Raw genomic sequence first — 16,118 nt, forward strand, 5'->3', positions numbered from 1 at the left:
TCGTGGAAATCCAGGCCGTAATAGAACATGAGCCCCCGGACGAATGGATGGATAGGTAATCCCAGTCCGTGGAGGAAATGGGTGAGGAATACTACCCTCTCATGGGGCCTAGGGGTGGGGATGAGCTGCCCCTCATCTGGGAGCCGGTGCGCGATGTCATCGGGCAGGTATCTGGCTCTCCTCAGTTTCTTGATGTCTCCATCCGTGACGAAGGAGACCATCCATCTGCCTCCCGCTCCAGACATGGTTGGAGAAGGTTGAGGTGGGAAGTGCGGACTTGGGCGCTAGATCTTGAGTGTGCGGAAATGGATGAGCAAGGGAGGAAGAAGGCGTGGATAGGAAGGTGAATCCTTATCCCTTTATATGGGCGGACGAAACTAAGCGTCCCCACTTGCCTAGTAAAACTCGCTCATCCCCCAAGCGCCGTAATCAATGGCGCGGTTAGGTTACCCGCACCCGTATTGATGAGAATCCCGTAATAAGGGGACACGATCTCTGCTTTGACAAGACGTGTCGAAAAACTGCCTCGCGTTATGTGCGGGGCTGCTTAAAAGAAACGTTTCGAATAATCACTAGGCCATGACATAACGTCATGCTGCCAAAACAAGTCAGCAAATTAGAATTGCGAAAATATTATTCTCTCTACGGTGGTATGTGGAACTTATTTTGCAGGGTCAGACACTATCCTCGTTTTCAATTTCTTCTGTGATGTATTCGGAGAAGGAACCCGCCTTGCAATGTCGAAGACAATACTACGCGCCGGACTCATCGTCATTGAAGCCTGGTTCAGGGGCTACTGAGGGAGTCCTGGATTAGGGGGTCTCCGGACAGCCGGACTATCTCCATTGGCCGGACTGTTAGACTATGAAGATACAAGATTGAAGACTTCGTCTCGTGTCCGGATGGGACTCTACTTGGCGTGGAAGGCAAGCTAGGCGATACAGATATGGATATCTCCTCCTTTGTAACCGACCTTGTGTAACCCTCACCCTCTCCGGTGTCTATATAAACCGAAGGGTTTTAGTCCATAGGACTACAACCATAACATACAATCATACCATAGGCTAGCTTCTAGGGTTTAGCCTCTCTGATCTCGTGGTAGATCTACTCTTGTACTACCCATATCATCAATATTAATCAAGCGGGACATAGGGTTTTACCTCCATCAAGAGGGCCCGAACCTGGGTAAAACATTGTGTCCCCTGCCTCCTGTTACCATCCGGCCAAGACGCACAGTTCGGGACCCCCTACCCGAGATTCGCCGGTTTTGACACCGACATGCTATGTTACCGCTTTTGCTCAGCCCCTCTTATAGCATTGCTAGTTGCTGGTGAAGTTGAAGTTTGTTCCATGTTGGAACATGGATATGTTGGGATATCACAATAACTCTTATTCTAATTAATCCATCTATATACTTGGTAAAGGGTGGAAGGCTTGGCCTTATGCTTGGTGTTTTGTTCCACTCTTGCCACCTTAGTTTCCATCATACCGGTGTTATGTTCCTTGATTTTGCATTCCTTACGCGGTTGGGGTTATGGGACCCCCTTGATAGTTTGCTCTGAATAGAACTCCTCCGGCAAGGCCCAACCTTGGTTTTACATTTGCCTAACAACCTAAGCATTTTTCCCTTGGGTGCAGCTAACCCAAGGGTCATCTTTGTTTTAACCCACCCCCCAGGCCAGTGCTCCTCTGAGTGTTGGTCCAACCTGGGCGATGTCCAGCGCCCCCTGGGCAACCAGGGTCTATGCCAACCCGACGTATTGCCCATCCGGTGTGCCCTGAGAACGAGATATGTGCAGCTCCTATCGGGATTTGTCGGCACATTCGGGCGGTCTTGCTGGTCTTGTTTTACCATTATCGAAATGTCTTGTTACCGGGATTTCGAGACTGATCGGGTCTTTCCGGGAGAAGGAATATCCTTCATTGATCGTGAGAGCTTGTGATGGGCTAAGTTGGGACACCCCTGCAGGGTATAAACTTTTGAGAGCCGTGCCCGTGGTTATGTGGCAGATGGGAATTTGTTAATATCTGGTTGTAGAGAACTTGACACTTGACTTAATTAAAATGAACCAACCGCGTGTGTAGCCGTGATGGTCTCTTTTCGGCGGAGTCCGGGAAGTGAACATGGTCTTGTGTTATGTTTGAACGTAAGTAGTTTCAGGATCACTTCTTGATCACTTATAGCTTTTCGACTATTGCGTAGCTTCTCATCTTACTCTTATTTGCGTATGTTAGCCACCATATTTGCTTAGCGCTTGCTGCAGCTCCACCTCACTACCTTATCCTACCCCTAATCTTAAATAGTCTTGATCTCGCGGGTGTGAGATTCCTGAGGCCTCGTGACTCACGGATATTTCCAACAGTTGCAGGTGTCGATGATACAAGTGCGGGCGACACTACCGAACTCAAGTGGGAGTTCGACGAGGACCTTGGTCGTTACTATGTTTCGTTGCCTGATGATCAGTAGTGGAGCCCAGTTGGGACGATCGGGGATCTAGCATTTGGGGTTGTCTTCTTTTATTTTAGTTCCGTAGTCGGACCTTGATTGTACTCTGGATGATGTATGTTTAACTTGTTATTTGTGCGAAGTGGTGATTGTAAGCCAACTCTTTATCCCTTTCTTATTCAGTACATGGGATTGTGTGAAGATTACCCCTCTTGCGACAAAACCACCATGCGGTTATGCCTCTAAGTCATGCCTCGACACGTGGGACATATAGCCGCATCGTGGGTGTTACATCCGTTTTGCGGTACACCAGACCCCTCCTGATGAACAGGATCCCGTTTTGACCGTGGCTGGTCGAACACAAGGTCATTTCCTCCATTCTACGGTAGGCCAAGCCTCGTTTCCATCAGTTGTTCCATCGAAGCCGGTTTGCTCCCGATGGACACGACAACGCATTCCGTTCCGACCCAGCCGGTTGCCTCCCCATGAACACGACGACGGCGCAGCTTCTCCATTCCAACCCAGCCATGTACATGAGCCCTAGCCGTACGTATGCGCGAGTAGGCATTCAATACCCCGCCCATATGTACGTATGTGGCCGTATTTTCTTTCTTGCACCCTGGCCGCTGCATGTACGTGTACATGCTACGTGCGCGCCTCTACTACGACACGTGCGCGCCTCTACATCGACCAGTATGTACGTACACGTTCACGACCAGAATGACAACGCTACGTACGCTTCGACCAGGTGGGTCCCGACTGTCAGGCACTTCCTTTCGTGCGAAGATGTAGCTGGTGGGTCCCAGCCGTCAGGGGGTGAATATTTTTTGTGCCCGTAATATGGACGCACTTCCTTGCATGCGAAGATATAGCTGGTGGGTCCCAGCTGTCAGGGGGGAAACGTTTTTCATGAAATACGGTGGCCCATCCGGTGGGTCACTGCTGTCAGGTAGAGGAATAATTATTTTGTGTGTAATAAGGAGGCACTTCCTTGCTGCGGCCGTGGACCCAGCTGTTAGCCTCACCACATATAGTACTCTTCCGATGGAAGTCGGTCGTTGACCACATTGACCACGCTGCGCCTAGAGCACCAGGGTGGTGGACAACGGCGAGGCCTGGGAAGGGGACGACGCGGAGCCGGGGAAGACACGACAGTGGATGTCCATGCAGAGAGGAGTAGGATAGTTCACTGGTTTGGCTATGGTGTGAGGATGCCGTCGCCGCAGGGCCTGGCCAGCGGTGGGAGTGGTAGGGCGGTGAGGCCTCCACGGAACCACAGCTGGCCACGGGAGGCAGGAGCAGGCGGCACGACCGGCGCTTCTTTGGGCGGCTGGAGCAAGAAGAGCAGAGGTTGAAGAATCACGACGGCCATTGGATGGACATCGTACGGTCACTGCAGCTAGAATCGTTTATATTGACTAAGTTGACAAAGCCCTTGGTACGCGTCAACTTAGTAGGCCCACAGGTCAGCCTCCGAAACAGTGCGCCCCAGATGTCAGGGGGAAGATTCATTTTTTGGGTGGCAGAAGCTAGAATATTTGAGATTGAAGAAGAAGCACGACATCCGTTGGATGGACATCCAACGGACACTGCTGCTAGAACCGTGTGTTGACTATAAGTTGACAAAGCCTTGCATACACGTCAACTTAGTAGGCCCACAAGTGTGTGGCAGAGAACTTATAGTCCATTTGCGATTTGTAAGAATGTACAGCCCATTTTTGAATTCTAATGGAATTTACTACATCCCATTTACAGTTTGTTAAAAGTACAACCCATTTTCTAGCTAGGGCAACAACTAATAATTTCAACCAACCGTTCAAAAGAGAATTAAATAAAATTTCCCACCTTTTGATGGGATCCGAAGTATTTTTGTCCCAAAATTTCTAGTCAGATTAAATACAATTTCAATATAAATTTGTATTACGTAAAAATCCAAGAAACATTGCGCGTGCAATAATTAACGAAATTTACATTTTCAAAATCCAAAAGTAATATTTTATAAACTAATTATGTGTTTGGTGCATTTTTTATAGTTACTGCCTAGTTTTTATAATTACATCCCATTTATTATTTCTTAAAGCCCATTTTCTTGTTAGGCCCAATGCATCCCTCTTAGGAAAGATTTGCAACCCAGCGGGGCGGAGAATAACAAGGTGACCCGGATTGTGTGCAACTGTCGGCCCAGATGCATTGATGATGTTGAAAAAAAGGCCTGTGTAGTACAGTACAACCTTACATGGTACTCAGCCCACATTCAGCGATGCCGGAAAGGCCCAAACAAGGCTTCTATACAACTTTTTTAAGTCACTGATCTCAATTAATAACTTAAGAAAAAAGTGAGTGTACAGCGGAACCTAATTAAAAGCTGTCACGAGCGAAGAAAATAATTCAATGGGTCCAACTTGTGTGTGTGTGTGTGAGAGAGAGAGACCCATCGGTCGATGATCGTAAATACATCTTTCAGCCATATGCATTGATGATGCTCAGTAAAAACTTATATTGTTGACACAATCATGTAGAACATCATAGCACACTGAACTTGCATACAAAAATTTCACGCAGGCGGCACAATCAGGGTGGAAGCAGTGGATCGCTACGGGTAGGGCTATGTTGAAACCTACAATCTCGTACATAACGGTTCATTGTCTTTATCAATGATGGGGAAATATCTTGAATGATGTGCAAAGAAAATAGATAGACAACACAATATATAAGTTCTGCTGGAACATTAAGTTGACGTACAACCCTTTCTAAAAAAAGTTTAGGTGAAAAAATAGAACATGTCACAATCACATGTACTGGCACATCAATGCTTCACACCCATACCTTGGATTTAACCAGTATCTGACAAGATTCAGTTGTTACCTCAAATTAGAGCACATCTAGGCAGCCAGCCCTGCATCTTCTCCCAAAGAAGCAGTGGCCTCCGGCGTGCAATGGAGTACGCCCTATGCCATCCATCGTTCTAAGCAACACGGGGAAAGTCTGATGTTGACTTTTTAATGGACGTCGCCGGACCCGGGCACCAGAGGCGGCGGCAGGACTTCGATTGATGGATTGACCACTTCTTCAACATGCACGAACACTCGATACAGGTACATCCCTAACGTGGTCTGCGGTGGCCTTGGTGGCGAAAAATAGTACAACCCCAGTTCCTGCACCGGTATCTCAACAACAATCACCTTCAGTATGGTGTACGGCTTCTCCAACCATGCCATAACCGTCAGAGCCCAGCTGTCTGGAGGAACAAACATACTTATGAGCTCACCTCCAAGGTCGTTGATAAGCTCATTCATGGACTCGTTGTTCCAAGCACGTCGAGGCATGCCATGGAAGGTAAGCTTTGTTAAAAACTCAAGCTCAGAGGGCACCGAGCCCCATCCTGGGTGCCACCGATCAAAGCTCACCAGCGCACCATTGCAGAACAAACGCCAGGAAGATTTGAACACACGACTGCAGTCGAAAGTTGTCTGCAACCTGACGAAGAAATCAGCGAGTGGTGGACAGACTTCGATGAGCAAATCACTTATTTGGATGCCGTGTTCAATGCCAAGAGCTTTGACAAGGCCGTCCGGTGAGACGGGAGGCCGGTCACCGTTGATGGTTACCATCAGCACTTTGCCGGGCAACTAGTTGTCAAGCGCCGCCATGCCAATGTTGAGCGACAGCATGCAGCACCCGAAGGCAGGACAGACCTCAGGATCTCCGGCTCGGAGATTCCATTGACCGGCGACATGATAGTGCGCTTGAGTACAGGGAGTACAGGAGGGGGATTTGGGGGAACTGGAGTAGCAATTGAGATTCCAGAGGTGGGGAGGGGCGGGAGATTGGGGATGAAAAGGTAGCATGAATTTCGAGCACATGCCAATATGCTCTCGGCGCGCAAGCGCATGAAAACACTGGTGGCGCCCACATGTTGGCCTAAGAGTCCCTATTCTTTTTTAGAGCTCGACCTGTTTTTGAGGATCTTTTGAGAGCCCGGCCTGACAGGCATAATTGACCTATTCGGCATTGCGTTACTACTGGGCCCATATTCAACGACACCTCACTGGCCCAAACATGTGTACATCATCGAAAAGACACTGAGCTCATATTATAACTTGAAAAAAGGAGATATACTCTGAACACTGGAGAATGGTGATGCCATCATTTAGCCCACCAGCAGTTCGAGACAATAAACAGTTCGAAACAAAGATATATACAACATTCAAACAGTGACTAGTGACTACTACTGACATAAACAGCAAGACATGATAGTTCATAAGAAGTCTTGCTACACCACCAAAATGCACCCATCTGTAGCGCTCAGACTCTCGTGATCCAAACGAGAATGACATTCTAAATTGTGGCACCCAGGCTCAGAGAAATCGGAACGCCCCGTATTCCAGCCAAGAGATCGAGGAGAAGTCTTCTGGAATACGGCACTGCTTAGCATAGAACAAACCAGCTTTCTATTATTACACGAATATGAATACAAGCTCTCCGATATTACAATGAATAACATTGGCACGACAACCTACGCCATCCTCATTTGCCCTATGCAAGCAGTAGAACAAGTCAAGGCAGCGGAACAACTACAGGCAGCGAAACAACGACGACGGTGGTGAACTCTACTCCGTAGGGACTCTGGCTGGAACACTTATCCTAGCTCGCAACAAAGAATCCACGGCAAACAAGCATTCAAATCTGGCATGACCTACAAACTGGCATGACATGCCAGGTCAGTACATTGAATGTACTTGCAAGCTCACAATAACCAGAAGCATTCAAGACAAACAACAACATGGCAATTACAGGTTACGTAGGAATTATCGTGAGATCATCAGGATAACATGGCATGGACAACATGAACATGCTGCAACTAGAACAATATGAGCATGGCTTGAACATATAAATCTGACGATACTAGCATGCAATATGATGACACTATATGCACCACTTATTCTGCTCGGGTTAACTCATAACCATCACATGCATGACTTACCAACCTCGGACAGCACATGATCATCTCAGGATCAAATCAAGCTTGGTATAAACAATACCGTAGTAATCATTAAATGACCACAAGGAGCTTGATCTTTACCCATGATTCTCACACAACATCACGAATAACCAACAACTCGGTATCCTCGATACCACGGTGATCATTCACGGATCACAAACGGAACCACTCTGGGCTCAACGGGTTACCCCATAACCAAACGGTGATCATTTCACGATCACCACCAATCTCTTTCTCATCATCGAACCAGGGTTGTTATTAAGCAAGTTATTATTATTACTGTTGACCCATAGTGTGACATACACGAACTGGGCCCTTATCCGCGGGCACAACTATCCATAGATTTAATATACACTCTGAGAGGTTAGCACACTGTACCCACACCATGGAACCCATGCCCTCTGATAACCCACAAGTATAGGGGATCGCAACAGTTTTCGATAAGTAAGAGTGTCGAACCCAACGAGGAGCTAAAGGTAGAACAAATATTCCCTCAAGTTCTATCGACCACCGATACAACTCTACGCACGCTTGACGTTCGCTTTACCTAGAACAAGTATGAAACTAGAAGTACTTTGTAGTTGTTGTTGGATAGGTTTGCAAGATAATAAAGAGTACGTAAATAAAAAGTAGGGGCTGTTTAGATAAATAAACAATAAAGTAAATATAGCGAGTGTGGAAAAGTGGTGGTAGGAGTTGCGAAATTTCCCCTAAGTAATTGACTACTTTACTAGACCGATAACAAGTATTATGTGGGAGAGGCCACTGCTAGCATGTCATCCCTGACTTGGAATTCTATGCACTTATGATTGGAACTATTAGCAAGCATCCGCAACTACTAATGTTCATTAAGGTAAACCCAACCGTAGCATTAAGATATATTGGTCCCCCTTCAATCCCGTATGCATGAATTTCTATGCTAGGTTGAAGCTTCTGACACTCTTGCCCTCCAATACATAGTCCTATCAACATACAACTAACCCTAGGGTGTGATCCACGCGCGCAATCATATGATGGGCACCAAAGGACAGCAACATAGCCACAAGCAAATTAAATCAATCATAGCAATTCATCAACCACCGATAGGACAACAAAAATCTACTCAGACATCATAGGATGGCAACACATCATTGGATAATAATATGAAGCACAAAGCACCATGTTCAAGTAGAGGGTACAGCGGGTTGCGGGAGAGTGGACCGCTGTAGATAGAGGGGGGAAGCTGATGGACATGTTGGTGAAGATGGTGGAGGTGTTGGTGTAGATCGCGGTGATGATGATGGCCCCCGGTGGCACTCCGGTCCCACCGGAAGCAAGGGGGAGGGAGCCCCCCTCCTTCTTCTTCTTCCTTGACATCCTCCCTAGATGGGAGAAGGGTTTCCCCTCTGGTCCATGGCCTCCATGGCGTGGGAGGGGCGAGAGCCCCTCCGAGATTGGATCTGTCTCTCTGTCTCTCTCTGGTTCTGCGCTCTCTTCTGGCTCTGTTTCACCGTTTCGTATATATATATATATATATATATATATATATATATATATATGGAGATCCGTAACTCCGATTGGCCTGAAACCTTCGCCGTGATTTTTTTTTCGAATATTACCTTTCTTGTGGCAAAAGAAGAGCGTCAACCGCCTTACGGTGGGCTCACGAGGGTAGGGGCGCGCCCCCTGCCTCGTGACCACCTCGGGCACTGGTTCGCGTTGATTTTCCTTTCGAATTTTCCATATTTTCCAAAAATAAGCTCCATCCGTTTTTATCCCGTTTGGACTCTGTTTGATATGGATATTCTGTGAAACCAAAAACATGCAACAGACAGGAACTGGCAATGGATCAATATGTTAGTCCCAAAAATAATATAAAAAGTTGCCAAAAAGTATATGAAAGTTGAATAATATTGGCATGGAACAATCAAAAATTATAGATACGACAGAGACGTATCAGCATCCCCAAGCTTAATTCCTGCTCGTTCTCGAGTAGGTAAATGATAAAAAAGATAATTTTTGATGTGGAATGCTACCTAGCATAATCTTGATCACATATCTAATCATGGCATGAATGTTAAGATACGAGTTATTCAAAGCAATAGTCTATCATTTGACAAAAAAACAATAATACTTCAAGCCTACTAATAAAGCAATCATGTCTTTTCAAAATAACATGGCCAAAGAAAGTTATCCCTACAAAATCATATAGTCTGGCTATGCTCCATCTTCACCACACAAAATATTCACATCATGCACAACCCCGATGACAAGCCAAGCAATTGTTTCATACTTTTGACGTTCTCAAACCTTTTCAACTTTCACGCAATACATGAGCGTGAGCCACGGACATAGCACTATAGGTGGAATAGAATATGATGGTGGAGAAGACAAAAAGGAGAAGATAGTCTCACATCAACTAGGCGTATCAACGGGTTATGGAGATGCCCATCAATAGATATCAATGTGAGTGAGTAGGGATTGCCATGCAACGGATGCACTAGAGCTATAAGTGTATGAAAGCTCTAACTGAAACTAAGTGGGTGTGCATCCAACTTGCTTGCTCATGAAGACCTCGGGCATTTGAGGAAGCCCATCATCGGAATATACAAGCCAAGTTCTATAATGAAAATTCCCACTAGTATATGAAAGTGATAACTCAAGAGACTCTCTATATGAAGAACATGGTGCTACTCTGAAGCACAAGTGTGGTAAAAGGATAGTAACATTTCCCCTTCTCTCTTTTTCTCTCTTTTTTGATTTTTTTGGTGGGCTTCTTTGGCCTATTTTTTTTATTTGGGCTTCTTTGGCCTCTTTTATTTTTTTGTAAAGTCCGGAGTCTCATCCCGACTCTATGGGGGAATCATTGTCTCCATCATCCTTTCCTCACTGGGGCAATGCTCTAATAATGATGATCATCACACTTTTATTTACTTACAACTCGATATCTAGAACAAAGATATGACTCTATATGAATGCCTCCGGCGGTGTACCGGGATGTGCAATGATCTAGCGTAGCAATGACATCAAAAAACGGACAAGCCATGAAAACATCATGCTAGCTATCTTACGATCATGCAAAGCAATATGAAAATGAATGTTCAAGTCATGTATATGATGATGATGGAAGTTGCATGGCAATATATCTCGGAATGGCTATGGAAATGCCATGATAGGTAGGTATGGTGGCTGTTTTGAGGAAGGTATATGGTGGGTTTATGGTACCGGCGAAAGTTGCGCGGTACTAGAGAGGCTAGCAACGGTGGAAGGGTGAGAGTGCGTATAATCCATGGACTCAACATTAGTCATAAAGAACTCACATACTTATTGAAAAAATCTATTATTCATCGAAACAAAGTACTACGCGCATGCTCCTAGGGGGATAGATTGGTAGGAAAAGACCATCGCTCATCCCCGACCGCCACTCATAAGGAAGACAATCAATAAATAAATCATGCTCCGACTTCGTCACATAACGGTTCACCATACGTGCATGCTACGGGAATCACAAACCTCAACACAAGTATGTCTACAATCCACAACTACCCACTAGCATGAATCTAATATCACCATCTTTATATCGCAAAACTATTGCAAGGAATCAAACATATCATATTCAGTGATCTACAATTTTTATGTAGGATTTTATGACTAACCATGTGAATGACCAGTTCCTGTCATCTCTCTAAATAGATATAAGTGAAGCAAGAGAGTTTAATTCTTTCTACAAAAGATATGCCCGTGCCCTAACAAATATAAGTGAAGAAAAAGAGCATTCTATAAATGGCGGTTGTCTAAGTGAAGAGAAACAGGCAATCCAAACTTCAAATGATATAAGTGAAGCACATGAAGCATTCTATAAAGCCATACTCAAAAGATATAAGTGAAGTGCAAAGAGCATTCTATAAATCAACCAAGGACTATCTCATACCAGCATGGTGCATAAAAAGAAAAATAAAAACCTAAATGCAAAAAACGCTCCAAGACTTGCACATACCGCATGAACGAAACGAATCCGAAAACATACCGATATTTGTTGAAGAAAGAGGGGATTCCTCCCCAGCATCCCCAAGCTTAGACGCTTGAGTCTCCTTGAATATTTACTTGGGGTGCCTTGGGCATCCCCAAGCTTGAGCTCTTGCCTCTCTTCCTTCTTCTCACATCGAGACCTTCTCAATCATCGAACACTTCATCCACACAAAACTTCAACAGAAAACTCGGTAAGATCCGTTAGTATAATAAAGCAAATCACTACTCTAAGTACTGTTGCAAACCAATTCATATTTTCTTTTTGCATTGTGTCTACTGTAATATAAATTTTTCATGGCTTAATCCACTGATATAAATTGATAGCTTCATCAAAACAAGCAAACTATGCATCAAAAACATAATCTGTCTAAAACAGAACAGTCTGTAGCAATCTGAACATTCACCGTACTTATGATACTTGAAAAATTCTGCAAAAATTAGGGAAAATAAAAAAATTGTACAGAAAGACAGTGCAAAAAGAATCAGAACCATTTGATGTTCCAGCTAAAAATGTAAAATCGCGCACTACAGCCAAAGTTTCTGTCCTGCACCGTACAAACCACCAAGCAAATGTAAACATCCTAAAGGCAAACCTTGGCACATTATTTTTATAATACAATGGAATTGTACAAGGGGATAATTATTTTTGTTGAAAAGTTTCTGTAATCAAGATTCACAAAGTTGCCGTGAGCATGAACAAAGTTCAAGGAGCTCTCCCACTTCAACAGTGCTTGTCTTTCTCACTTTCACTTTCCTTTTTGAAAAGTTTTGGGTTCCCCTCTTTATTCTTCTTGTGTTTAAACTATATGAAAGCACTCAACAGAAATAAATGACTCTCTAAAACTTCTGGGTTGTCTCCCTGGCAGCGCTTTCTTTAAATCCATTAAGCTAGGCATATAGTGCTCAAGTAATGGATCCACCCGGATCCCAAGGTATATCAAAGCCAATTTTAATTAACAATGATTTGTAATTTAGTAGTGATCACAAAGCAACATATATCAAGCAATGACGAAGTCTAACTCTCTTCCTATGCATCGTCATGTCATAAAAGAACAATTCATGCACACATAGTAAAGGCCATGCATAGTATAAACAGTTTCTTGCAATTCGATCATATTGGAAACATAGAGAGGTGGAGATATAGTTCCTCTCTCATAATAATTGTAAGTAGGAGCAGCAAGCACATGCATATTATATTTATCGAAATCATCATGTGCAATCGAAATCATCAATATAATCCTTAATAAGTGCAAACTTCTCCGATATAGTATAATCGGGAGAATTAAAAAAGATAATAGGACTATCATGCATGGGTGCAATAGCAACAATTTCATGTTTAACATAAGGAACTATAGCAAGTTCATCTCCATGAGCATAATTCATATTGGCATCTTGGCCATAAGCATAGCAAGCATCATCAAAAAGGGATATTTCAAAAGAACTAATGGAATCATAACAGTCATCATAGCAATCATCCTTCGGTAAGCATGAAGGGGAATTAAACAATGTATGAGTTGAAGAGTTACTCTCATTAGAAGGTGGGCACGGGTGATCAATCCGCTCTTCCTCCTTTTGTTCTTCGCTCTCCTCATCATCTTTTTCATCCAATGAGCTCACAGTTTCATCAATTTCTTCTTCCATAGACTCCTGCAAAATATTAATCTCTTCTTGGACAGCGGAGACTTTCTTAATAAGTGCATTAATTTCATAATTGTATTCATAATTATCGTAGCAATATTTGAGGATAGCTACATTTTCAGATCTATAACAAGCATCATCAATATCATCAAACTCTTTAAACATAGATTCAATTTCATAAGCACCCATAAAAGCAACAAATTCTTCTATTTGTTCCACATCATAGTAATCATATATACCTCTAGCATAAGAAGCCAAGGTTTCATTATCATTAAATTTGCATGAAAAGGGGAGGTGTGGAGAATTCATCCTAGAGCAACAAGTATAATCATATTCCGAGCATAGTTGTCTAGCATACCACTTCAATATATAAATTTGATCCCATAATAGTTTCCCATTTTGTGTCCAGCGATAATCCCTAAAGTATTCACGTTGATCCATCGTTACTTACATTACATAATTGAATGGGGTTTTCTTAGGATTATTAAAGTAGTACATAATATCTTTCACATAACCAGCATCGAGGGTTTTAGGAGGTTCCCCATCTCCATGAGCACAAAGCACACCTAATTTTTTTGGTATTTCGTGTTCCATATCCATAACTAAAGATAAAGAACAGCTAAGAACAGCAAATAAAAATTACTTAGTGATAAAGCAAACAAGCACACATGAGAATATTCACCCCACGCTATTGCTCCCCGGCAACGGCGCCAGAAAAAGGTCTTGATAACCCACAAGTATAGGGGATCGCAACATTTTTCGATAAGTAAGAGTGTCGAACCCAACGAGGAGCTAAAGGTAGAACAAATATTCCCTCAAGTTCTATCGACCACCGATACAACATTACGCACGCTTGACGTTCGCTTTACCTAGAACCAGTATGAAACTAGAAGTACTTTGTAGGTGTTGTTGGATAGGTTTTCAAGATAATAAAGAGTGCGTAAATAAAAAGTAGGGGCTGTTTAGATAAATAAACAATAAAGTAAATATAGCGTGTGGAAAAGTGGTGGTAGGAGTTGCGAAATTGCCCCTAAGCAATTGACTACTTTACTAGACCGATAGCAAGTATTATGTGGGAGAGGCCACTGCTAGCATGTCATCCCTGACTTGGAATTCTATGCACTTATGATTGGAACTATTAGCAAGCATCCGCAACTACTAATGTTCATTAAGGTAAACCCAACCATAGCATTAAGATATATTGGTCCCCCTTTAATCCCGTATGCATCAATTTCTATGCTAGGTTGAAGCTTCTGTCACTCTTGCCCTCCAATACATAGTCCTATCAACATACAACTAACCCTAGGATGTGATCCACGCACGCAATCATATGATGGGCATCAAAGGACAGCAACATAACCCCAAGCAAATTAAATCAATCATAGCAATTCATCAACCACCGATAGGACAACAAAAATCTACTCAGACATCATAGGATGGCAACACATCATTGGATAATAATATGAAGCATAAAGCACCATGTTCAAGTAGAGGGTACAGCGGGTTGCGGGAGAGTGGACCGCTGTAGATAGAGGGGGAAGGTGATGGAGATATTGGTGAAGATGGTGGAGGTGTTGGTGTAGATCGCGGTGATGATGATGGCCCCCGGTGGCACTCTGGTGCCACCGGAAGCGAGGGGGAGAGAGCCCCCCTCCTTCTTCTTCTTCCTTGACCTCCTCCCTAGATGGGACAAGGGTTTCCCCTCTGGTCCATGGCCTCCATGGCGTGGGAGGGGCGAGAGCCCCTCCGAGATTGGATCTGTCTCTCTGTCTCTCTCTGGTTCTGCGCTCTCTTCTGGCTCTGTTTCACCGTTTCGTATATATATATATATGTATATATATATATATATATGGAGATCCGTAACTCCGATTGGCCTGAAACCTTCACCGTGATTTTTTTTCCGAATATTAGCTTTCTTGCGGCAAAAGAAGAGCGTCAACCGCCTAACGGTGGGCTCACGAGGGTGGGGGCACGCCCTAAGGGGGGTGGCGCCCCCCCCTGCCTCGTGACCACCTCGGGCACTGGTTCGCGTTGATTTTCCTTCCGAATTTTCCATATTTTCCAAAAATAAGCTCCGTCTGTTTTTCTCTCGTTTGGACTCTGTTTGATATGGATATTCTGCGAAACCAAAAACATGCAACAAACAGGAACTGGCACTGGGCACTGGATCAATATGTTAGTCCCAAAAATAATATAAAAAGTTGCCAAAAAGTATATGAAAGTTGAATAATACTGGCATGGAACAATCAAAAATTATAGATACGACGGAGATGTGTCACCCTCGCACTCCCATTCGGGTGGACCAACGGCGTTCCGACAAAACTGATCTACTACCATGACACTCTCCCAGCCACTCCGACCAAGTCCCCTTTGGGCTAAGTCATGGGTGGCCCCGTGCCTACCAAAGGCACCAACGGCCACCGTCGTGGCAAAACATAAACAGTGCCAAACGGGGACAAAAGCGCGCAAAACAACTCGGGCACACAAGGCTTATGTCGTCCTACCCGGCCAAGGTAGTGCCCGCGCATAAACTTCACTCGTTGGAGGCTCTGGTGAAAGGCATGACAATAGACCCAGTTAGGACTTTCCCATTAGGTAAGCATGGTTGCACTGGTTAGCTCGATATGGTGGCACCATGACTCAACCAACACCTGTTCAAGTTCAATTTAATCTGGTTAAACTTGAATGCAATATGCTAAGCCATGATAAAATAACATGATGCAATTACAATGCATGAACATGATATCAACATAAGCACGGGGTGCAACATAACTAACCACCATATCAGCAATGGATCATATCCAACTGAGCATAGCATAATGACGAGCATGAATATCACAAGTACAACACTACTCATAGCATAACATGACCACTAGCATCAACCATAAATACCATGCAAGAACTCATCAATAGCATTACCGAGTAAACACATAACCAACTAACAGCAAAGGAACAATGCATATAACAGGTACTCGGTAATCTACGGCAGTCATGCCTCAAAGAACATGACCAACCCAACATGTA

Source organism: Triticum urartu, chromosome 3A (genome assembly GCF_056163025.1).
Source record: "Triticum urartu cultivar PI428250 chromosome 3A, HENAU_Tu73, whole genome shotgun sequence".
Taxonomy (NCBI): Eukaryota; Viridiplantae; Streptophyta; class Magnoliopsida; order Poales; family Poaceae; genus Triticum; species Triticum urartu.